Raw genomic sequence first — 25,127 nt, 5'->3', positions numbered from 1 at the left:
CCAACTGTGTTTTTAACGGTACAAATCCTAAAGCGGTGGCATCATGTTCTCCTCACGTTAACGAAATCCAGGCTAATTATTTATTAGCAATTAATGGATGGCCATGAACTGCGCCCTCGTCCCATATGCTGTCCATCATTGGTGAATGAATGAAGTAGCTGGGCTCATAGTTTGATACAGGTGTCCGTGGTTGGGCTACAAATATCTGAATTTGTCCTTAATCTTGTGCAACAGTAAACAGGTGGAATTACCTGTGGGTCGGACAGGGCTAGCCAGCTGTAATCCACCCTGCTACGGTGATGCCCAGCTGCCTCCCGGCTTTTACGACCAAGAGTAAGTAGGACATTGTACATCTTATAATATTCAACATCATTACTGTCACGGGATAGAGATGTGAAAGTGCGTTGTCCATTCCATATGCAATGCAATGTCTGATTGCCATCTTACAAAATTTAAATGAAAGCTCTAAGTTTAGCTCTGTTGCCTTTTCAGATCGGAGCGCTGATGTGATGTTTCCCCGTCGACTGATGAGGCATGAGGGAAGGAAGAGAAGGCAGCCACGACACGCGATTGTTCAACATGACAGTGAGACAGAAAAATAATGTCAAGATAAATAAAAAATCATGATGAGTGAAGTTCTTAGTCAGGTTGTGTTTTTTCGGGTTCTTATTTAAACGGTGTCTAGGCCAGGTCTGTGTTATCTGTAGAATTAAATCTAAATGCTGTTTGAAACGGTTAACTGGTTTAGTGTTCGTTTATTGGGATTATAGCATAATAAGAAAGTAACTATGAGCACGGATCCAAAATGGTCCCGGCCCGGAACATCTATGAGTCCGGAATGGGTCCGTAACTGATAAAAAGTAGTGGAACCGTGACGGATGCAATAAGTGGACACGGAATGAGTCCGCATCGGATGTCGCGCCTCCGAACCGGGCTCACTGCGGAGGTACGCTTCTGCACGCGGATCCGTTGCGGGTGACAAACGGGTCCCTTTTGAGTCCGCACCACGCCTCCGCGTCGGATGATAGGCGGCGTGCAAGTGGACGCCGATACGGCCCCGTTTACCGGATCCGTTCCGGAGGATGGCCTCCGGACGGTGGACTCCGGGGCGGATCCATTACGGTGTACTTTTGCTGTGTGGGAAAGAGCCTAGTTCTGTGAGCAGAGAGCATGGCAAGATTGTTGAAATTGGAGGAATGTAACATCCTGGACAGAACATATGGTTTCATAGCCTTCAGATAAGCTGAAGCCAGCCCTGAAACAACTTTGTAGGCCTTGGCCTTGACACAGGCAGTCAATCCAGTACAGGTAGCACTGCATAACCGGTACTGTACCTACCTACATGAAGTGATTCTTAGTCATTTTTATTTGAACAATAATTTGGACCTGCAGAAAATCTTCTGTGCTTCAATTCACAAATGAATAGCTTTATAGACCTGAAACTGAAAGCATTAAGCTTAGGTTAATGTTGATTTTGATATAGTAAATGTCGGCCATCTTGAATTTTGTAATGTATTAAGTTTATGTGATGGCTGCCTTCACAGTCATGTAACACATACCAATAAAAGTCAACAATGGCTTTATAGACTTTATAGAAAAATACTAAATATGCCAACTTTGCCAAATTTGGCAATATTTTCCAAATTTGGCAATATTTATATGATGTCAGCCATCTTGGATTTTGCCTCTGAAAAAATGATGACAAAAAAAAATGACACAATGGCAGCCATCTTGGCTTCATCTACAGGTATATGAAATGTTCCTAAACTTACAACTCAACCTGCACTAACAAAGCTAACTGGTATGTTGAAGCATAATCATTCGCCTACAACGTGACAGAGTTGGTGACATCACTGGGATTTCTAATATTAAGATGCGCTGCACAAAGACACTTGCACGCACGCGTGTGTTGCCTAATGTAGGCTAGATTGCCATATGATGCAAACGCAGCTACAGGCAGGGAGAAAGCGAGAGATAGGGAGGTAGCCTATGAAAATGAAGAAAAGTGTTGTCTTGTATAGGCTACATAGCCTACAACCGTCCACAGCATCGGTATTTTTGGAGGATTCCAAAAACTAAAAGAAAATGGGTCGCAGTTGGCAACCGGATCCAAGAATTTTTTTTTTTTCTAGGCCCTGTCTTCTTTATTTTTTATTTAAAAAAAAAAAACATGCAAGCCTATTTCAAGAAAAGGTTTGCAAATGTCAGTGTCATTTTTGATGTTAAAATAGGCCTACATGTCAATAAAGTGAGTAACTTATAGGCTAGGGATGCGATTAATCGACTTTAATCGATCAATGTAAGCTTATTAATTGATTAAAAAACATTAATCGCAATTAATCGATAGGGCTGTAACGATACACTCAACTCACGATTCGGTTTGTATCACGATTTTTGACCTACGGTTCGATACACCCCACGATTTCTGAAATGTATCTCCACTGAAGTTTGGAAACACTATCACATCAAATCATAAGGTTGTTTTCTGGACTAATGGGTAATAAAACTTTGAAAGGGCGTATCACGATACTGCCTCCTTGTATCACAATACAGTATCGTGACTCTGTGTATCACGATTTCTCGGTTCGATACAATATCGTTACAGCCCTATTAATCGACAATTCAACTGACAGGAGACACAGGTGAAATGGGCATGCGAAGAGTGTTTGTGAATAGTGAGAATATTTAAATCACCTTTGGATTAAAGAATTGAACTAGAATTAATTTAAATGTGTTTTTTTTATCTCAATTTTTAATTAAAATGTTTGGATTTAGTCGGTTTTTTTTCGAGAAACATTGAAATATCGGGGGGAAAACGCCGCTTATCAATTAATGGTAAGTCGATTGATAAGGCTATCAACTAATGATTAATGAACTAATCGATAATTTGCATCCCTAGTAAGGCTAGACCAGACGTGGGCAAATTCAGGCCCGGGGGCCACATGCGGCCCGCTCGGCCATTTCATGCGGCCCTCAGAGCCTTTCCAAGAACAAAATGCAGATTCACATGGTCACTCATTCTTCAATGCGCTACCTAAAACAAGGGTCTTGGAAACATAAGATTACAAAAGTCTACATCTAGATACAATTAGCAGGAATGGCATAACTGACAATGGTGTAATTATGTTGGCGTACACCATTTCTTATTATTGGCACGGGCAAGTTGCCTACAACATCCGGCCCTTTGGTCAACTTTTTAAACCCAATGCGGCCCTTGAGCAAAAATAATTGCCCACCCCTGGGCTAGACCATATTGGCAGAATTGGTGGTCATTTAGGGGTCATCCCTATGTTCCCCAGGTCCTATGTTCCCCGGGTCCCCAACCGGGGAATTTAGGACCCTTTTTTCAGAAAAGAGTTCTATGTTCCCCACTGCTTCCAAGTAGACTGCCGCATGGCAAAGCGCAAGTTGTTGTTGCACCTCTGATAGGTAAGGTTTAGGGATAGTTTTGGTCAGGGCACAAATGTACAACTCAGAAACATTGCATTACTGACAGGTTAGGTTTAGGAATGGTTTTGGGAAGGGCACAATTTGAAAACTCGGAAACATACAATGCGGGGAACTTAGGACCCTTTTTTCAAAAAAGGGTTCTATGTTCCCCGCTGCTTCCAAGTAGACTGCTGCCGCATGGCAAAGCACAGGTTGTTGTTGCACTTCTGACAGGTTAGGTTTAGGGATAGTTTTGGTCAGGGCACAAATTTACAACTCAGAAACATTGCATTACTGACAGGTTAGGTTTAGGGATGGTTTTGGGAAGGGCACAATTTGAAAACTCGGAAACATACAATGCGGGAAACATAGAACCCTTTTTTAGAAAAAGGGTCCTAAGTTCCCCGGTCCCATACAAAGACAGGGGAACATAGGACCCGGGAAACATAGACCGCTCCTGTCATTTTCATGTTAAAGGGGCGGGCCGGGGTCGGGGATCAGCCTCTGCTGAAAGTAGTCCATTCACCTAGTATATCTGTTTCCCTATGAAAAAATAGGAAAGCTCCAACTTTGACCGTGAAAAAAACAGTTTGACTGTGTTCCACTAAATATAAATCGGTATATTTGTAATATGTTATTTAGATGTAGGCTACCAAGGGATTACAAAAAACTTGGCATGATTCCATAACAATTTGTCCCGTGTCAAACGATTGACTAAGTTAGGCTTCGCTCTTTCTCCCTCTCCCTCTCTCTCGTGCGTGCTATAAGAAGACGCAGCATATGATTCGAAGCATGGTGTCGGATGCCTTGCGTAGCCTACATGCGCTTCTTCCCCGTAGCACTAGATACTTTCGCCATTTCGTAGCGCACAGACCCGTTAAAATAGCCGTCAGGAAAACATGCCGTAGGCCTACCCAAGCTTTCATTAACGGAGCTCTTTTGAGAATAAATACTTTTTCACGTGGGCAGGGCAGGGCAAATGCGGTTTCAAATTATTAGGAAAAACAGCTTAACCACTGTGGCTAACTCCACTCACTTCTCATCGAAATTCTTGCGTCCTGATGTTCTCATAACAAGAATCATGATCTCAAATAGCTACCTCTCTGGGAAACGCGTAGACTATCTGTGACAGAAATTTTGACATTTCTTATAATCAGAGATGTTCTAGAACTATAAAGAAAGATATTTGATACAACCACGCCAGACCGGCAGACCAAATGCTGTGATTGGTCAAACGTCATTGTCAGTTGTGGAATCTGTCCTGAAACTGTATGAAGTTTTCTGCGGTAGAGCGCTACACAATGATAGGCCTACAGTAAGTTGGCGCAACACTTTTCTCCTCCCCCCCCCCCACCTAAAATTTTCTCCTCGGATCTACACGATTCACATAAATGACCCATTTTGATTTCAAAACGGCGAATTTCGCCGAAAGGTGAGGGATTTTCATGCATGCTTAATGCTCCGCTTAAGTTACTTCATTTGTCGATGGCAAGTTGCACTATCAATAATTTTTGAGGGCGCTCGCCCTCAGATTGCTGTTTGTACCAAACACCAAATACCAAACTTCTTTCCTCCATTCAGTAGCGTGAGAGTAGTCATAGGTAAACACACAGGGTGCTCTGAGTGAGTATAGGTTAGCTGCAAGTCAGCTGCGCTGGCAGTGGCTCACGTGGAGGGGAAGGCTCTGATGCGCACACTGTCCCTTTTGGCAGCAAAGGCAACTGACGAAAATATCGTTTCAAATCGATATTATGGAATTTACTATCGATTGATGGCAATATCGTTATCGCAATATAAATACGATATATTGCACAGGCCCAACAACATGTAATGAAAATAAATGCATGGCCTTTTTTTCGACCTGTGATAACTGTCCATTTCCCTGTAGATTTAAACGTTAGTGAATGTGAGGCAGTGCTTTTTCACCCATGTTGCCTTCAAGTCGATGGAACGTGATGAGATGTGTGTTGTTTCTGGTAATAGCAGTATCGGTGCCTGGTATCAGCAAGTGTTTGACGAGTGCAAGTACGAGTAAGTATCTGGGCCGATACCGATACCAGTATCGGTGCATCCCTAGGCAGCACTGAGTGATGTGGCTGACATTTCACGTCAAGATCAACACCTCAGAGTACTTTGGACAAACTTTTTTTCTCTTTTCTTTTAAGCTATGTTCTGCAGAACTGGTAGCCTAGTTTTGCATCAACAAATATATTTTTCATCAATCCTAGGAATATTTTTTAAATCGTTTGATATTAAAATCTTTCATTATCAACATGTTTTAAGTAGGCCTAAGTCAAGACGTTGATCTCCCCCAACCCCCAAATGGATTTGATCATAGGAATAGGCCTACCCTCCTCTGGAAAACGTAGCTAGTCTGTGATTTTACTATGTCCAGTAGGCTAATTCTTTAGCAACTGAGTGATCACAGGATAAAAGGCCGTCAGAAGACGACCGCCCTTGCTGACTCCCCCCTACAGTGCCCACTGCCCAGTTATTGACGAGCTACTACATGACACAAAACACACATCATGAATCACACACACAACTTCCTTTTACTGCGCTTCTTCGCAGCCAATAACAGCATGAATCCTAGAATCAGAACAGACAACACCACAGAACTAGAACATAACAGAACCCAGCACAGCATTTTTCCTATTTCCTTACGTAACTCTGCATGAGCTGCTGCTATCACCAACACACACACACATGGTACACTGTAATCCGTGAGGTGTATTAAGTATTATAACGGTCTGGCTGAGGCAGCGGTGGGTGGGGGGGGGGGGGGGGGGGGTGTATATTACATAAATCAAATACCCGTTGTATGAACGTATACCATAACCAACAGTTGTTCGACAACAGTGCTTTGCATTTGAGAATGTCACCGGATGTTATTGCATCGCAAAAAACATAGCCTACGATGTTTCGTAGTCTATTTCATGGTCAGAAACATCTGCTGCCCTGCAGCGACATTTTCTAAACAGTTAGCCTACTAGTCTGGTAAGACAGTTCCCAAGCAACCTTTAACAATGATAACCGACGTTATCGTTGATAAAGAAACATCTGGGTCACGGCTGGCTACTTCGGCTTTATGTAGGCTAGCTCCCTAAGAAAAGTTGCAGAGATGGGCCTACATAGAGTAATATCTATCAAGGTCTTGTAGGTTGTGAATGAATATAGAAATATTGTTTTATTGAAAAACCAGGCCATATGAGACAGTGGCGAAACCGCGCGCAGAATAAATGAGCTTACAGTGGCCAATTTATGTCCTTTTTCCTTTGTGAACTTTACTAAGGACAATGAGGCACACACGTATCCGACGATGCTAAAATGCAGAACATCTTCTTACAACGTCATAAGAAAATGGCAGAAGCTAACAATTACACTATAACAAATCATATGATGTAGTTATTATCAACAACAAATAGCGGGACCAAAAGGATTCCGGACAATCTTTAGGTATTTCGATAAAGATTCCTTCCCTTACGTGAATAGACACCACAATTTGAACTACAATCATCCAGTTGTCTGTTTCTAAGCCTGCTTATCACTAGCCTAGGAGAAATTAGGTGTATTCGTGAGTATGCGAGCTAGGACAAAACACGCAAGGAATCCAGTAGGCAAGCTTACACTCCCTGCCACGAGGACGCAAAAGCAATCATGAAACACAACAATTATTTCAAGCACGGTCCATCTTCAGGTTCACACTTCTAGAGATACTAAACATGTTCAATGTTTCGCATGGACGCCATTGCACGACTCCGCGGCAAACGTATGCTACATAACGCTGACCAGTGTCCATCGTAGGCTTGTAAATGAACTGGGGAAAAACATCCGACACAAAAGCGAAAGCTGTTCATTTGAAGTGAGGCATGCTTACCGTTTGCAAGAACAAAAGGTCTTGTGTTAATCTCCAGTGCTCACACAAGCAAAATGAAGATTCGTGTGGCTTGTGCCCTATCTAAAGGCTGCTGTTGGACTACTGCTGCTGCGACTGACAAACCATGTTACCGTCAGATGCCCCGGGAGAGAAGAAGAGAACTGGCAGCTTTAAGGATACAGTGTAGCCTATCGTTTCTGCACAGCCTTCTGCCAATGGATTCTATTGTGTTGCAGCCAATAAAATGCCAATAATAGCCTAATAGGCAGCCAGCAATTAAATCACTTTGTTATGTAATAAAGCCATTGTAGCCTAATAGGTTGCAGATGATGAGGTATTGAGCTAATAACGCATCACACTTTACTATAGTCTAATAGGGCCTACAAAATTTAGCTACACCCCTCACATTTCTTCAGATAATTAAATATTTTTATGACAACACAGAATAGACTAAAATAAATTACACTTTCACACTAAAAGAAGGAATTGTTGGCCTGTTCTTATAGGCCTATAACAGAGTAGGCTACATTTTGTTACAAGGATAAAGGCCTACATCCTTTAGTGCCCAAACCATGGCCAACAACAAAAGTAAAAAAATGTCCAAATTGTGCAGATAGTCTTTTTAAATATATTTGTTATTTACAGGCTACAAGTTCAGCATGGCACATCATGATAAAGAACTCTCTGGATATCTGGACAAGAGAATGGTTGCTCTACATAAAGATGGCCTAGGAGCAACAGCACAGTGACCAAGACCCTCCAACGGTCTAACAGGCCCTGTTAGACTGAAAACTGAGGCCTCACCCACCATGGTTAGCCAAAGAACTTGAGTGCCTATCTCAGGATCACATCCAGACATCACACCAGAGGTGGCAAAAGTAAAAGTCAAAATAACAGAGTTGGTCTACCGTAGACTACAGTAGGCTACCTGTCTTATGATCAGCTGATTCTGAGCTATTTGGATCAATTAAGAAATAGGCTATCATAGTCTATCTACTCAATTGAATAACTGGTGTAACAACTACATAATAGGCCTATATTTTACTGGTGTTGTACACCATTTACTTATTTTACTTTTGACACTTCTGTTTCACACACAGCAATGGCTGTTATCCCTCAAGGAGGAAGCCTCTTCTAAAGAGCCTTCAAGAAGTCTCACAAAGGAACTACCCGGAACCCTTGAACTACCCTGGGATGATCTTATGAGGCCATAATGGTTGTGGTGGCAACCAGGTCAGGAGTAGAACGATGCTGCAAGTGTGTTTTGTTGCCTACATTGAGCACAGTGTAGTGGTGGGCAACATGTTTATTCCCAGCTCTTTCTATTGATACTTGACCCTGGATCTCTTCCTTCGACTATGCATAGTGACTTTGGCACCTAGACACTTTGGACACTTTTTAAGTTTTTGATCGTGTGTGTGTGCGTGTGTGTGTGTGCGTGTGTGTGTGTGTGTGTGTGTGTGTGTGTGTGTGTGTGTGTGTGTGTGTGTGTGTGTGTGTGTGTGTGTGTGTGTGTGTGTGTGTGTGTGTGTGTGTGTGTGTGTGTGTAAGTGCAGGGAGATCTGACCCTGTAAATATGTATGGTGAATATTTGTGAATGTATGTGCCATGTGTAATGTCCTTGTGTCTTCTTCTGTATTTATGTGTATGCTACTTGACACCTTAATTTCCCCCGAGATCGAAAATATAAAACAGCACTGGGTTATTAACTTTGAATTGTGGGGAGAGGATCACATTTTTTTATTTTTTTTTATTTTACTGTTTTTGATTTACTTGATTAATTTATTAATACTCATATTATTACTATTATTTACTTTAATTTATTATACTTCATGATATACTTCATGAATTTAGACTTTATTTGACTACTTCTTTTAGGTTACTTCTATAGGCCTACTTCAAACTACGCAGTGTTGTTGCTCCACCCAAAATTTCGTTGACTTCATTGACAATGACAATAAACTCCTTGAATCTTGAATCTTGAATCTTGATAAATTATACTCTACTACTCTACTCTACAAATCACCCATACTGTAGTTTAAAGTCGTAGGTGTTATTCACCATAACACCAAGCAGCTGCCCCAAGCAGCTGCCTGCCTAGACTGGTGACAAGATGCGCCTTTGGGTCCAACATGATGATGACTGCAAACACCTCCATAGCCTCTCTGCGCAGGTGGGCCAACATTGCTATGACATGACCGAGAGCCTTAAGTAATGGATCAAGGCTTGGTCATTACAATTTTGGTGACAGTAAGCCCAGCTGAGTTATACTAGGCAATTGAGGCTATATAGGCCTATTATATCGGGATTGTCACATGCTGTTGATCGTGAAGCATTTGTAGATTATCATGTCAACATGATACAACACAACACACAGTGACAAAAAACATTCCAAAAAGAACTTACTAAGAGGGCATTTTTTGTCCTGTAGGGAAAGGGGGCAGGTGCTTTAGCACCACCTGCTCGCTATTTGTGCCCGCCTATGCTGCCAAGAAAGTTGAGTAATTTATCTGCCGTCACTCAGGCGTTGCACTCACGTGTGATTGGAGTGATACACTATTACAAAGCATATATAAATAAATTCTGATGCGCTCACATTAAGATAATGTTCTCCCAGAATGGAGTACAATTGTGTTAAATACACCTATGATGGTCACTTAAATAAATGAGGTGGCCATGTCCTTTTTTCAGTGTATCGTGCACCTGTAAACTAGCCCCAAAAACTCAATATAAGCATACGTTTCATTTATTTAGGCCTAACGTTTACACAAAACAAGTTGACATGTGAATTCAAAATGTTGACCATTCTTTGTAGAAATATGGGTGTAATTTGTGCAAATGTCCTCGTCTGTTGGACCCAGTCTGTCGAGGAGGCTCAGTCTCAATCTGTGAAAGAATTTCCCTACAGTGTTCATATCATAACTCAGAGCCATTTTGTGCAGCTTCACATGGGAAATATTTTAATTAATCTGCATTGCTCCAATCAGGGCCGCTGACAGCTTCTGCTGGGCCCTGGGCAAAGTCCTCTGAAAGCTCCCCCATCCAATACATATAATGTAATGAAAACCCAATTCTGGGCCCCCTCTTTCCTTGGGCCTAGGACAACTGACCCCTTTGTCCCCCCTTGTCAGCTTCCCTGGCTCCAATTACTAGCCTCTTAGATACTCCCTTTAATCACCAGAATAGTAATGGGGACGTTCCAATCTGGTTGAGTTCCACACAAAAGGGTTTTAGGCCATGTATTTATGAATGGAGGTCAAGTGTTCTGACTAAACTGTCCTCGCTCTTAAAGGGGAACTTCTTCCAATTTCAATATGCTGTTGTATTGCTCACGCTACCCTTGACTTGTCAGTACCCGGCGATGCTGCATTTTTGGGCTCAGCCCTTTCCGAAATCTGAGCAATTCTAGGGGCAGAATTTGTTTACATTTTCCCAAAAGGTATCGCTGTTTGTTAGTTGTCTGCTGATGTTGCGTAACATTAGTGTGAACATTACTGCATGTAGAAATTGACTGAAGTTATCCTTTAAAGGTGCTTCATGTCATAAGCTTACTAACCTTTATCTCCTATCACTGTTGACAATATAGCTCACAAGTACTCAAAACTCTATTGTATTTCTTGTCAGCATTTAAAGACTAACTGGTTCCCTTTGCGGACGAAAATGAATGGGGACCAGTCTCAAATGGGGCATGTGTGCAAACATGCTATTAGCAAACTGACGAGGGTATTAAAAATAGACTGTGGGGATGACATGATTGACCATTCTTGGGTCAAACGCCTACATAAATACGATGTTGCCATTACATGTGTGACGGAGGTCATCTTGCACCTGTTCACCCCCCTCGGGGATCGAACGTGCGACCTCGTCAACTACAACGGTTCGGCAATGGGAGACACAGTACGATACCGCTGGGCCAAGAGACTAGTCTCTCGGCCCAACGGCACGAGACTGTATGAAGCTATCGGAGGGAGGTTTACCAACGTTCCACGCCAACTCTGTGCTAGTTAGCCTCCGTTACACTCTCCCCCTTAAACCTCACTCCCATCCGGGTCACGGCACCACTGTGACGGATGTCATCTTGCACCTGGTCACCCCCCTCGGGGATCGAACGTGCGACCTCGTCAACTACAACGGTTCGGCAATGGGAGACACAGTACGATACCGCTGGGCCAAGAGACTAGTCTCTCGGCCCAACGGCACGAGACTGTATGAAGCTATCGGAGGGAGGTTTACCAACGTTCCACGCCAACTCTGTGCTAGTTAGCCTCCGTTACACTCTCCCCCTTAAACCTCACTCCCATCCGGGTCACGGCACCACTGTGACGGATGTCATCTTGCACCTGGTCACCCCCCTCGGGGATCGAACGTGCGACCTCGTCAACTACAACGGTTCGGCAATGGGAGACACAGTACGATACCGCTGGGCCAAGAGACTAGTCTCTCGGCCCAACGGCACAAGACTGTATGAAGCTATCGGAGGGAGGTTTACCAACGTTCCACGCCAACTCTGTGCTAGTTAGCCTCCGTTACACATGCTTAATCCAGAAAACTGGCAGACTACAGGAGGGAGATTTCGCGAGCCGTGTCCATGGTAACCCACAGCAAACTTCGCATGAGCAAACTTCTCCTCGATGGTAAGTTTCGAAAGTATACTTCTAAACCAAGGTGATTTGAGTAATTGCAGTTATGGCACTTTTTAAGTTTTATCAAAAGAGTGTTACCAGGAGTGAAAAACAACCTGTATCAGAGCTTGGTTAGAAATATTTCCCAAGTCTCGTACCAGTAAGGTTTGTGGCAGTTTGTGGCTGTTGGTCTCCCTATTGTACTGTAGTCTGCCAGTTTTCCGGGTTAAGCATGTGATAACTGTTATGTACAATAAAACGGTCAAATACACTAGACACGGAGATGTCCAACTCTGGTCATAGCAGCCATTTATTTCCCTAAAACCCGCGTTCCCAGCATGCCCTGCATGAGTATTGTTATGAAGCAGCATCCGGGAATATGCAGCATGAACAGGCAACAAAGCAGACATAACATTTTTCCCAGCCAGCGGTTGCATGGGCAGCCGCTGGATGGCCTCTATGTTGGACTGTAGAGGGCTGAGCCCGTCTGGGGTCAGGCGAAACCCCACAAACTCCACCTCAGGTGGCGAGAAGAGACATTTCTCCCCATTCAGCGTGAGGTTGTGGGAGATTAAAGTGTCCAGCACCTGTGTCAAACGTTGGTCGTGGATGACGGGTGTCGGACCATGGACCACTATGTCTTTGAGGAAGATGACCATTCCTGGAATGCCAGCAAAGATGGTGGACATGATCTTCTGGAAACAGCTAGGGGCAGAGCAGAGGCTGAAAGGTACCTTGGTGTAGCGGAAAACACCGGCGTGTGTGATAAATGCCGTCAGGCTGCGGCTATCAGGGTGGAGAGGAACCTGTAAGTAGCCCTGACGGAGGTCGAGCTTGCTGAACAGCTTGGAGCCGTAGAATTGAGAGGTCAACTCCTCTGCGGTGGGCAGCGGGTACTTGTCGGGAATAACCGCTTGATTCACTGCCCTCAAGTCGACACACACTCGCAGGCCCCCTGATTTCTTTTTTGCTATCACCAGGTTGGAGATCCATGGTGACGCATCCACCGGTTCTATGATGCTTCCAGCAGCTTCCTTAGCTCCACCGTGACGTCGTCACGCAGTGCCAGAGGAATGCGGCGGAGAGGTTTGGATGACGGGCGCCTTTCCGTGCGCAGGAGAGGCTGGTGCGTGAAGGCAGAGATGGAGCCCAGGCCAGAGAAAAGTTGGGGCCACCACTGCTCCCATGGCGATCCGACGTGGAAGATGGCTGCACCCCTGCTGTCCAGGAGGGTGAAGCCCAGGCTGGTGATCAGGTCCGGGCCCATGAGGTTGGCACCGTCGTGTTGTGCCACTTGGAAGGTGAAGGCCGGGACGCATTTGCTGCCGTGTCAAACTGCACAGGTCAAAGAGCCCACCAGAGTAATACTTGAATTACCGTATTCATGTAACACTGCTGATGGCGCCTGTAGCTGTATTTGGGGCAGGAAACGCTGTACTGTGGGCAAGTTGAGGAGGGACACCGCTGCTCCCGTATCCAGCAGCAATGGGACACAGACACCATCCAATTCAATTGAACATGTCTTGAATGGCACACGGACGGAGTCGACTGACTGTATGGGCGCAGGGCACGAGCTTACTGAGTGTATGGCAGCGGGACCTGCAGAAGAGGATGCAGGTCGAGGGCCGAGATGAGGGGAGCTTTGTGGTCGGGTCGTGGCCGGTGCAGAACGGCAGACTCGGGCAAAGTGGTTGCTCTTCCCACACTTTTTACACACCTGTCCCCTGGCCGGGCACGCTGGCGCCCTGCTGGAGTGTGAAGAAGAGCCACAATCGCCACAACTGCGGCGTGACTGGAACTGCGGACGTGCAGTGAAGTGTATCCCCTCTGCCTCCTCCGAGGGCGTGGGGCTTGGCGAGCGTTCGGGCTCCTCTACGTGTTGAGTCAACGCGGGCAGCGCAGAAGCGCGGGAAGACAATTTCGTGGCTAGCTCGGTGGCCATCTCGATTTGCAAGGCAATCTCTAAGGCTTTCGTTAAAGTCAAGTCGTCCGGTGACATAATCAACTTCTCTCTTATCTTAGAATGGCTGGCGTGTTCTGCGAGCTGGTCTCATATCATTTCATCCTCCATGGAGCCGAATTTACAGAGGGAGGCTAAGCCGCGCAGGTCGGCTACATAGTGTTGAATCGACTCACCGACATTTTGCTTGCGCTGACGAAACACGATCCGACGAAGGATTACAGTCTGTGGAGCGGCAAAGTGTGCCTCCAGCAACTTCGTGGCGTCTTTATACTTTTTTGCCTGTCCCAATGTCCGAAAGATCCGTTGTCCCTCAGTACCCAGGCAGTGGATGAGAAGAGCCCGTCTTCGAACGTCGTTAGCCTCGTGAAGTCCCAGGGCGTCAATATAGTTTTCAAAAGTTTCAAGCCAACGAACCCAAGGCACCGGGGGTTCGCCAGGCAGTGCTAAAAACTGAGTGGTGGTGGTAGGTTAAGCTCCATCCTCGTCGCCAATGTTATGTACAATAAAACGATCAAATACACTAGACACGGAGATGTCCAACTCTGGTCATAGCAGCCATTTATTTCCCTAAAACCCGCGTTCCCAGCATGCCCTGCATGAGTATTGTTATGAAGCAGCATCCGGGAATATGCAGCATGAACAGGCAACAAACAGACATAACAATAGCAACATCATGTTTATGCTGGTGTTTGACACAAGAATGGTCAATCATGTCATCCCTACAGCCTATTTTTAATACCCTCGTCAGTTTGAGGGGGTTCGCTAATCACGCATTTGCACACACACCTTATTTGAGACTGGTCCCCATTAATTTTCGGACACAAAGGGAACCGGAACTTAGTGTTGCCAGATGTGTCTGATCAAATCCCGCCCAAAAGGTTATCAAAAACCACCAAAATGCGCTAAATTCTTCCCAATTTCAACAAATTACTTTGACTTCTATGGGCATAAAACAGCAGAAAAAATGCCAAATGCCCGATTTTTCCCTTTTTTTACCCGCAGACGGCCATCGCAAGTAGCCCAATTGGGCGGGTAACCGCCCAATCTGGCAACACTAACAAGAAATACCATAGAGTTTTGAGTACTTGTGAGCTCTATAATCATCTTCTTTTACTTATATAGCCCTACAGTATGTCTATGGTAAATGGACTGCATTTATATTAGTCTAGTCACATTTTTCATATTTGTGAATGTTAGAAGCAGTAAAAGTTGGGAACCTATTTACTTAACATAATTTAAGTGTGCTGAATTCAACTAGGCCGGTTCCCAAGCTGGATTTTGAGGTTTTGACAGTTAAATTTGAAAAACAAAATGGCTGCCAAAATACGCTATTTTTGACAGAGCATTTTTACCAAGTATTGCTGTACTTGGAAATAAATGCTATTTTCTAACATTTTGTGTCCCATTAATGTTTCTTGATGAATGTATCTACTATAGAGGATTTTAAAAAGTATAAAATAGCTTCTAGAATGCTAATAATGCTAATATTGTAGGCTAGGTGTTAGCCTAAACGTTTTAAATATTTAGCTTTTCTCATAAGATATTTGTAGCCTATGCGTGTTTATATGGTGCTAGACAATGCAAAGACAATGCTAGACAAGCAAAGGCTACGGATCTACCTTTCTTCTTGCACTGTCAAAACTTAGACATGAAGACTTCTTGGTCAGTGTCCAATCAGTCACTGTCATCAAAGGAACAACAGACTGCTGCGGGGTATTTGCCAATAGTCCTCGCTACTGCACACGTTTTGCACACATTTTGATACTTTGAATACAAATGCATTGTCGTATCTTAACATTTTGGACAGGAACATACAGTTATCACAGTTGAAAAAAGCATTGTACTGCAGACTTAAAGAGTTAAAGTGGACAATTTCAGAATAGAACAACAGATGAATACCTCGCCTAGGAGGACTTAACTTGTCAATGAACTTCCTTAAGGCCATAGGAGAACATATGAATGGATCTGGACTGACCAATGTATGGATGGTGGATTGCTTGGATAAGGCCCTGTTGAACTTATTCTGGCAGGAAAGGCATCCAACAAAGCCATGGCATCCCTTTAGGGTCTTCTCATGCCAAGTCTTCTCTACCTGTCTTGCTAGGATGGCTAATGGTGATGATCCTCAGACAATTAGTGAACTGATTTCATTCCAGTATCAGGAAAAGGACAGAAATCTTCTGCATGATATTGCTGAGAGTCAATCTGATGATGTGAACTGGTGGCAGTATATGGATATGGTTACTGTTCTGCTGCAATACACAAGAGAACAACGTGAAGCTACCTGGGATCTGAATTTTCACTCTTTCAGCCTAATGTTGCCCTACTTTAAGCGGTATGGCCATCTTAATTATGCACAATGGGGTCCAGTGTATGTACTTGATGAGTCAGCTTCCAGAACCATTTTGTCTGAATTCCAAAAAGGCCACTTTGTGGTCAAGAGATCAGCTCACAAGTTCAGCCAGATTCTGATCAGGCTATGAAGTGGGTAAATGTCACAGGCAATAAAAGAGCATCATTGTGATCACCGAGACAGCCTCAGCTTTGTGTAGGTGGACACTCTCTTTTAACCTGAGATCACACATTGCAGATCAAACATATGAAATGTACAGTGTCCTCCCCATGGCATCAAGAAACTTCACAATGACGGAATCTACTCACGGCAGATTTGAAACAATACAGAGTAAAAGTTCTTTACAAACATTTGTGCGTACCCGGTTCCTTGGACTCACGTCTCCTGACTGAGGTCACAAGTACCTTGAACGACACGAGTTACGAGAGCTTGACTAGTTCTAGCCTGCTCTGTCCCTTTGTTCTATTGACTACGGTCGACTGCTGGCAACGAATTTCAGTGGAGTCAGACTCTGACTCCCCCCTGGCAAAGTGCTTCGATCTCCCGCCTAAGGTGGACAACTCTTTATCCCAACTCCCTGCCACCACAGAGAATCTCATACAGCAGGTACTGACCACCACCCTAGTGGCTGATGTGGCTGCCCCAGCTCGAGCAGCTGCCTTGGAGCCCCTTGGGCATCACCGCAGGCCACTGCGCTTGGCACGAAAGCGCACCCTGTCACCAGACATGGCGCGCTTGTAGACTCCAAAAGTCCTGCATAATGCACCACGAGCGCCTTCGCCTGACGCCTCCCTTTTTCCCCTCCTGCAAGGAGGCAAGATTTCTCAGGGTTTGTCCCCCCTTAGCCCACGGGGCTCAGGGGCTTCAGCCCCTCCTGCTACTTTCCCCTCTCCTGCAGGTTCGAGTCTGGCAACGGACCAGGAGGATGACATACCCTATGGGTCCCCTATGGGTCTGGCAAGGGAACATTTGAACCTAACCGGTTTTCTGGATAACGTTATCAGGACAATTCAAGGGGCCAGGGCCCAATCTACTTTGACACTGTATAACCTGAAGTGGTCTGTCTTCCAACGCTAGTGTGACCAACGCGACAAGACAACTTTTCAGTGTTCAGTACTGATGGTGTTGTCCTTCCTACAAGACTTATTGGGGGGAGACAAGGCTTTACCATTTAAGTCTACTTTGCAGCGATTTCATCGTGCAATGTAGGATTCGGTTCCAACACTCTGAGTGCCCATCCACTAGATACTTACGACCCGTGCTACATCAGACGATACCCCCCTGGGATATCTCTCTTGTACTGGAGGCTATGTGTGGGGACCCTGTCGAGCCCCTCCAAGAGGGGCCTCTCCAAACTGCTTTTGCACACCACCTTTCAGATCCGTGGAAGAGAGGTGACAACACAACTTGTGCCCTGTGCACGCTTTACGCATCTACATGAACAGGACTCACTCTTTTAGGAACACTGAGCAGCTGTTTGTGTGCTTCATCAAGCCCCCTACAGGGCTCACAGTTTTGAAATAGAGGTCTCCAAATGGTTGGTTCAAACCATTGCCCTGGCATATGAGTCCGAGGGTCGCCAACCCCCGGCTCAGATTAGGGCTCATTTTACCAGTGCAGGTCTCTACATCTTGTCCTCTCTTCAAGGGTGCAGCAGTTTCAGAGGTGTGCAGAGCGGTTGGTTGGGCCAACCCCGCCACCTTTGTCCGGTTCTACCGGCTAGATGTGACCACGTTGCCACAGGAATATAGGGTTCTGTGCAGAACCACTGATTGCTTGTAGGGTGATAGGAACGCTATCCTTATGTAGCAGAGTGGAGGTTGGTAGGATTACTAACTTTTAAGCAATTAGGTTTTAAAAGGTGACTACGTCAGTCTCGTTAAGGGTGAGACAACCCAGATGTTAAAAATACAATTTTCCCCGACAGGTTCTAGATGACAAGGATGACACAGCTGTTGCACATACAAGCGGATTCCGAAAAAGTTGGGACACTTTGTATGTTGTAAATAAAATAAAAATGCTGGCATTTTCAAAGCATCCAATATGTTAATAAGGTAGAGCATTATGTACAGACAAGATATCAGTTGTTTAAGTCGAGCAGAATTATTGGTTTGAGGTAATTATGTTATCATTTAACATTTGACCCATGCAACAAATCTCCAAAAAGTTGGGACAGGGCCAAAACATGTTATAATAGTTGGATAATTCTAAAAATAACACAAGGAAGAATATTTTAAAAGGAACTATATTGACTGCCAATATGAATGCACAAATAAAATACCATCACAGAGAGGCTGTGGCACTCAGAAGCAAAGATTTTGAGGGGCTAATTACTTAGCTATTACACAGAAAGATTGAATTATCCAAATTGCAGGCATATAATGCCTATTTCCACAATATAGAGTTCTGTGTAATCATTACATGAGTTATGAGATCATGGCATACTCGTCGTCAATAAGCAAACTATGACACTCCAACAATGACAGCTTTCGAAAAAATGACCATAAACACAACACTTGATTAATGCACATGATGCAGACATTAAACAGTGTTGCATGCGGAAAAGTTTATTCTAGATGGACCTAGGAGACATGTGAAACTGTCCTCTGATTACAGAATGGAAAATATTTCATCCTTTTTTAAAATCTTGGAGTCATGCACCCTCCAGGTTATATAGAAAATGGATACTTCAGCTTGATTTAGTGGTCAGTCTGAAAGAGAGCATATATGATGGTAAGGGGGTGCAGAGGTACCTTGGTTGTGGTCTTCTTGCTCATGTAGAGCATTAAAATTAATGTTGAATGATATATACAGACTTTAAACAGCATACATAGCTACCAAGGCATTATATTTTGGAGCACCGCCTTTAGATATTGCCCCATAACGGTGGCAAATTTCAATCTCTTCTATGTTCCAACAGTGTGGTTCCATCATAAGAGTAAACAGGTCACAAAATTGTTTTCTTGCAGTCAGGATATGCCAGATATTAAGCATAACAAAAAGGTAAACAAGTTGAAGAACACACCTATCAGTTGAGCTGCTGAAATCATGTCTCGCACATAAAAAATATTTAATTTTTGGACAATATTATGCCATTAGTCAAAGTATTTAACTGTTCGGTCTCATCCCTTGTGTTGTGTTTAGTCTTATCCAATATAAAAAACATTGTATTGGCCCTGTCCCAACTTTTTTGGGATTTGTTGCAAGGGTGAAAATTTAAATGATCACATAATTACCTCAAAACAATAATTCTGTTTGACTTCAACAACTGATATGTTATCTGTATATGATGTTCTACCTTATTAACATATTGAATGTTTTGAAAATGCCACAATTTTGATTTTATTCACAAAATACAAAGCGTCCCAACTTTTTTGGAATCCGCTTTGTACAATAGTTTTTATTTTCTTCTGCTTTCAGTCTTATTCGTTTTCAAAATGAGCAGGCAGTTCACTTGAGTCCATATACACAGAGTCTTAACTCTACTGAAGTCAATACAGGTACATATCGTGAAACGGTGACGGCTTAAGTGCGAGAGCACTGAGTAGGCCTAGTACAGGTAATTTACTGAGTGTGTTAACTACACACTGCACTGCGAATGCAAAATAACACTGCAATCAATCAAAACTGTACACACAAAACATAATCAAAATAAACAAAATAAGTCACAGCACACTGAAATGATTCGCAGTGAAGAGGTAGCCTATGTTTATCAAATCAGGCCTCTTGGCAGAGAGTTTACTATACCACTCAGGGGATCTACACCTCACCAATAAGTTTACACGATACTGCTACAAATCTCAACCGGCCAGTCCCCAATCACTCATCCCTTGTCTAAGGGGTGGGTGACTGGAGCTGACCGTGTCAGACCGTATGGCTGAAAGACGAAAGCGTCGCGCACCTGCGCAAAGGAACAACAACCTGCCACTACTAAAAGAGCTTGTGGTGGTAAAAGGCAAAATAACAAACACAAACACCGGGAAAAGACGGCGGCGTCCCCCACCCCAGCCAATTGACAATAATGTGCTCAACCTAGAAAGCACAAGACAGACTGGGTTAATGCCAGGGAAATGCCATTATCAATGAGCAAGGTGTGGCATGAAAGCCACAGGCACAGAGTGACGGTTAATTAGAAATTACCTTCAGTTGCAATTGGGAAGCACTGGACCGAGCTTGGAAGTCTACGGTTGACCCTTGCTTCACCATGCAATGCTGCAGTGAAACAACATCTCGTTAGCCACAGTACAAACATAATTGGCTATCGCCAGGTGCACACAGAAGGGCTTACCTTCGAGCCGGTTAGGCTACATGCGGCAACCTGGCGTCCGCATTTCAGCTGCGCTCTACGCGCTCCAGTGTGGGTCCAACACCCAACACGCCAACATCACCTACTTCACCCAGCGTACAGGGCTTCCCCAAGCGCCAACCGGTACTGAGGTTAGCCACACCTGGCTAACAGACAACATAGTAGGCAATTTATACTAACCGGAAGGGCTCCACCCTCGCCCACACGGGCAGCTGTTTTCAATTACAACATGCACACTAACAGGGGACCTAGTCCAACCTGTTACATTCGCCCCAGCTTTGAATCGGTACCGTCCCGGTGCCGCACTGTAGCTCACCCTATGATGGGGATAGACACACACACACGCACACACACGCACACACCCGCGCGCACACCTAACACATACCCAACACACTTATCAACAACAACATAACCACCACGGCACATATACACACACAAAACAATAAAACGCCGGATGGCGATGGAGTGGCCATGGTTGAGTCCCCAGAGAGCGGCCGGCCTCCGCCCGAGGTGTGGCTATCCAGCCTGGTCCTGGCTGGTGCTGGGGGGTGCCCCGGCGCTGCTCACTCTCCGATTGGACTGTCGGCGGGGTTCGCACACGACGAGAGACCCGTGGCCCATCACACTCCCGTGCCAGGTGCCCTGGCTGGTGGCACCTCCAGCACTTGATTGGTGGCCGTGGAGACCGGGGCCGCGCAACAACCCGTGGCCAGTCGCACTCTCGCTCCAGGTGCCCTGGCTGATGGCACCTCCAGCACGTGAGCGGCGACCGTGGAGACTCTGGCTGCGCGTCGACCCATTGGCTCAGCAGGTCCAGCTGCCGCTGGTTCCGCGCTGCCATCTCCTGTAGCTCCGCCAGTTCAATCATTTTGGGCCCTGGGTGCCCGCCGCGGTGTCGCCCGCCGAGGGGGCAGCCGCCGTCTTTCCCCAGTAAAACAACAAAAAGAAAAAAAAGAAAACCACGAGCTCTAACCAACAGCTGTGCCTCACAGGTCATCCTGCCGACTACGCCAAAATGTAGCAGAGTGGAGGTTGGTAGGATTACTAACTTTTAAGCAATTAGGTTTTAAAAGGTGACTACGCCAGTCTCGTTAAGGGTGAGACAACCCAGATGTTAAAAATACATTTTTTCCCCGACAGGTTCTAGATGACAAGGATGACACAGCTGTTGCACATACAATAGTTTTTATTTTCTTCTGCTTTCAGTCTTATTCGTTTTCAAAATGAGCAGGCAGTTCACTTGAGTCCATATACACAGAGTCTTAACTCTACTGAAGTCAATACAGGTACATATCGTGAAACGGTGACGGCTTAAGTGCGAGAGCACTGAGTAGGCCTAGTACAGGTAATTTACTGAGTGTGTTAACTACACACTGCACTGCGAATGCAAAATAACACTGCAATCAATCAAAACTGTACACACAAAACATAATCAAAATAAACAAAATAAGTCACAGCACACTGAAATGATTCGCAGTGAAGAGGTAGCCTATGTTTATCAAATCAGGCCTCTTGGCAGAGAGTTTACTATACCACTCAGGGGATCTACACCTCACCAATAAGTTTACACGATACTGCTACAAATCTCAACCGGCCAGTCCCCAATCACTCATCCCTTGTCTAAGGGGTGGGTGACTGGAGCTGACCGTGTCAGACCGTATGGCTGAAAGACGAAAGCGTCGCGCACCTGCGCAAAGGAACAACAACCTGCACTACTAAAAGAGCTCGTGGTGGTAAAAGGCAAAATAACAAACACAAACACCGGGAAAAGACGGCGGCGTCCCCCCACCCCAGCCAATTGACAATAATGTGCTCAACCTAGAAAGCACAAGACAGACTGGGTTAATGCCAGGGAAATGCCATTATCAATGAGCAAGGTGTGGCATGAAAGCCACAGGCACAGAGTGACGGTTAATTAGAAATTACCTTCAGTTGCAATTGGGAAGCACTGGACCGAGCTTGGAAGTCTACGGTTGACCCTTGCTTCACCATGCAATGCTGCAGTGAAACAACATCTCGTTAGCCACAGTACAAACATAATTGGCTATCGCCAGGTGCACACAGAAGGGCTTACCTTCGAGCCGGTTAGGCTACATGCGGCAACCTGGCGTCCGCATTTCAGCTGCGCTCTACGCGCTCCAGTGTGGGTCCAACACCCAACACGCCAACATCACCTACTTCACCCAGCGTACAGGGCTTCCCCAAGCGCCAACCGGTACTGAGGTTAGCCACACCTGGCTAACAGACAACATAGTAGGCAATTTATACTAACCGGAAGGGCTCCACCCTCGCCCACACGGGCAGCTGTTTTCAATTACAACATGCACACTAACAGGGGACCTAGTCCAACCTGTTACATTCATCTACCCCCCACATGTTGAATCGTCGGCCCGACGATGCAGGGACGCCTTCCCCCCCACTCCCAGATCCAAAATTCCATTAAAAGTTTGGAGTCGCCCCACCAGGCAGCCGATGGGGATTAGAGTGTTGTCCCGGGAAGTCCGGCGTGGGGGCACCTCGCTGCTGCTAGTGCCACGACCGGGTAGCTGAGCGGCCGAACTGCTGTGGGAAGCCTGCGAAGTCCGACGCTGCCCTTCGTTTCCTCCTGAGGTGCCACCCTGGGGTGCATGGGGCTCTGCTGGGACACCCAAGCCAGCATCGCCCACCTGCTCCCCAAGAAGGATATCTTCTTCGCTCGATAGCTCCCCTGAGTCGACAGGGGTAGGTTCACCTGGTCGGCCCGACCCCGGGGGGTTGTCGGGGGCCAGGGGGCCCACCACTCCTTTCAGCATGCTGCGGTGGACGTGCTTCAGCTTCGTTGGATCGTTGACAGGGGCGATCGTGTACACGGCTCCGCTCTCCGAAGAGGTACGCACCACCATGTGTACCTGAGAGTTCCACACATCTTGGATTTTATTTCGACCTCGCACGCCGAGGTTGCGTACATATACCCGTTGCCCTACTTCTAAAACAGCAGTCTTCACCCGTGCATCGTGTCTGTCCTTGCGATATTCCGCCGCTGCGGCCAAACGCTCCCGAGCCCCATCAAATGCCACTTGAAGCCGGGCCTGATGCTCCTGTATCCAGTCGCACACTCGACCATGGACCGGTGGCCGAACTCGGCCCAGGAGGAAGTCTACGGGTAGCTGTGGCTCTTGGCCGAACATAAGGAAGTGTGGCGATTCTCCTGTCGCTTGATGCGGGGTGGTATTATAACAGAAGGTTACGTGCGGCAGGCAAGTTGCCCAGTCGCGCTTCCGAGAGGCCGGTAGGGTACGCAGGAGGTTGTGTAGAGTGCGGTTAAATCGCTCACATTGGCCGTTCCCGGCCGGGTGGTACGGGGTGGTTCGGGACTTCTGGACCCCGTACAGCCCGCAAAGCTGCTGAATCAGGGTGCCCTCGAAACAGCGCCCCTGGTCGGAGTGGAGCCGACCAGGAATTCCGAACCGGTAGAACCATTCCACAAGCAAGACCTGGGCGACCGTCGAGGCCCGCTGATCCCGGGTGGGGACGGCGATGGAATACTTACTGAAGACGTCCGTGATGACTAAAACGTTCTCCACCCCCCCCCCGACGTGGGCTCCAAAAGCGTGAAATCCACAGCTACCACTTCGTTGGGCCGAGATGCCAGTAGGTGGCCCATATACGCGGCGGCTAGAGGAGGCTCCCCTTTGGACTCTTGGCACCTAAGGCACTTTTCACACCATCGGCGCACCTCCGCAAACATGCGGGGCCAGTAACACCGTTGCCCAACCAACTCCAGTGTTCGATTAATCCCCTGGTGGCCATGGTGCTCGTGGAGCTGGTTTAGGACCTCTGATTGCAGGGCAGCCGGCAAAACCAGCTGGAGGCACTCATCACGGCCACTGGGGTGTAGCACTCTCCGGTAAAGGACTCCATCGTTCTCCACAAACCGTTTCCACTGCCGCAACAGGATCAAGGCCAAGGGTGACAGAGCTTCCCGTTCCTCACGAGTAGGCCGCCGACGCGCCTTCCAGAAGGCCAGAATCGGCTGGATAACAGGGTCTCCTTCTTGCAGAGCGCACAGGTCCGGCAAAGAGTGGGAGGGCAGCACCGAAACAACCAACTGAGAGGCGGTGATGCTACCCCCCGGGACAGCGGCCGGTTGCAGCTGACCACCGGGGTCGCTTGCTTGCAGAGTGCGCAGAACCGGCAAAGCGTGGGGGAACAACCCCGAGACACTGGACTGAGAGGCGGTGCTGCCGTCTCCCTGAGCCGCTACCTGTTGCAGCAATCTAGGGACCGCTGTACCCGGAACCAGGTCACTCACGTCTTCTTGGTCTGGCTGATTCTGCCGCGACAGGCCGTCCGCATTACCGTTAGATTTACCCGAGCGGTACTTTAATTCAAAATCAAATGATGCGAGCTGTGCGGCCCACCGGTGTTCGACCGCCCCAAGTTTGGAAGTAGTGAGGTGACTCAGGGGGTTATTATCAGTGTACATGACACACTTCTGGCCCAAGAGATATTCGCGAAACTTCTCGGTGACGGCCCATTTTAGGGCGAGGAACTCGAGCTTCATAGAACTGTAATTGTTCATATTCCGCTCTGTAGGT

General features: G+C 46.2%; 2 protein-coding genes across 2 annotated transcripts in view; one reads left to right on the top strand and one right to left on the bottom strand.

Moving 5' to 3' along the window:
* The window catches only part of hpca (hippocalcin), a 51,549-nt gene extending 44,010 nt beyond the window's left edge, over window positions 1-7,539 (bottom strand). The window contains exon 1 of the mRNA XM_063185139.1: window positions 7,307-7,539. The gene's annotated coding sequence lies outside the window, so the exon portion shown is untranslated. The remainder of the gene's footprint in view (window positions 1-7,306) is intronic.
* LOC134436102 (keratinocyte-associated protein 3-like) overlaps window positions 1-25,127 on the top strand; it is a 123,250-nt gene that overhangs the window by 81,746 nt on the left and 16,377 nt on the right. The gene's annotated exons all lie outside the window — the stretch shown is intronic.

This window comes from Engraulis encrasicolus, chromosome 20 (assembly GCF_034702125.1).
Source record: "Engraulis encrasicolus isolate BLACKSEA-1 chromosome 20, IST_EnEncr_1.0, whole genome shotgun sequence".
NCBI classification, from domain to species: domain Eukaryota; kingdom Metazoa; phylum Chordata; class Actinopteri; order Clupeiformes; family Engraulidae; genus Engraulis; species Engraulis encrasicolus.
This window is presented reverse-complemented; position numbering and strand designations above follow the sequence as displayed.